We start from the raw sequence: 1,169 nt of genomic DNA, 5'->3' as shown, positions 1-1,169 counted from the left end.
GATTAAGTTTCCAACACATGCTTTTGAAGGAACCATAGCACTCTTATTATCAGCCAGAGTGGGGAACATAATCATTCATGAGGCAGCTGGGAATGTGGCTTAGTGGTAGAATGCTTGCCTAGCATGCATGAAGCCCTGGGTTCAATTCCTCAGAAAAAGCCAGAAGTGGTGCTGTAGCTCAAGTGGTAGAGTGCTAGCTTTGAGAAAAAGAAGCTCAAAGACAGTACCCAGGCCCTAAGTATGAGAATCATAATCATACTCACAATCATAATAATTCATGAGACATTGCATGAAGTAATTAGAGGATTTTGCTTTAGTTGCTCCAAACTAAACATGGCTGTAGTTTCACCTAGCAAAGGTGAGACTTGACCCAAAGGAACAAATAAAAGTCATTAAAATCCAATTCAATACACTGGGAGATTTTTTGCTTTTATTTTGAAATAACACTGTAAAATAACTCTTTGTATACACTAAACTTTTTCCATAACTTGAATGAAACATGCATCCTGGAAAATATACGTCATCTAACTGAGTTGTGACCTGGAGAATTAAATGCAACTCTCAACTCACCGCCTCTGTCTCTCCTGAGAGTTCAGGGCCAAGTTCTCACAAGGGAATGTTTCATTAACTTTGCTGCACTGAGAATTGATTCTTCTTGGCCCAAATTCTCATGATCCAAGGCACAAAACCAGAAACAGTGAGTGAAATCATATTTGGGTTGAAGGGCAATGACTGACATCCAGTGCATGGCTTTCATTTGACACATTCTGTGGAGGCCAAGAGCAGTATCTATTTGTTAAATGTTGCCTACTGGAGTTGGTTACGACCTTGAGGGTTTGAGGTCATCTAAGGAGGGTGCTGATGGAGAAGCACCAAGGGCAGGGTCAGGAACCTTGACATACAGAGAGGACCATGGGAAGGAGAGAAGGAACAAAAGAATTCCAAAGAATCCAGGGTTATATGACATCTCAAGGAAAGGGTTGAATAAAGATGAAAATAATCAATAATATTAGTGGAGAATTTTATAAGAGAGGATCTGAAGCTGGGCGCCGCTGGCTCACATTTGTAATCCCAGCTACTCAGGAGAGTGAGGTCTGAGGATCATGGTTCAAAGCCAGCCTGGACAGGAAAGTCCGTGAGATTCTTATCTCCAATTAACCACCTGAAAA

The 1,169-nt window shown here is 41.2% G+C and overlaps 1 protein-coding gene across 1 annotated transcript in view; it reads left to right on the top strand.

Moving 5' to 3' along the window:
• The window catches only part of LOC105986673 (steroid 17-alpha-hydroxylase/17,20 lyase), a 10,917-nt gene that overhangs the window by 903 nt on the left and 8,845 nt on the right, over positions 1-1,169 (top strand). The gene's annotated exons all lie outside the window — the stretch shown is intronic.

The sequence above is a fragment of the Dipodomys ordii genome, unplaced genomic scaffold, assembly GCF_000151885.1.
Source record: "Dipodomys ordii isolate 6190 unplaced genomic scaffold, Dord_2.0 Scaffold36, whole genome shotgun sequence".
Classification (NCBI taxonomy): domain Eukaryota; kingdom Metazoa; phylum Chordata; class Mammalia; order Rodentia; family Heteromyidae; genus Dipodomys; species Dipodomys ordii.
Note: the sequence above shows the minus strand (reverse complement) of the source record. Positions and strands in the feature narration are given on the sequence as shown.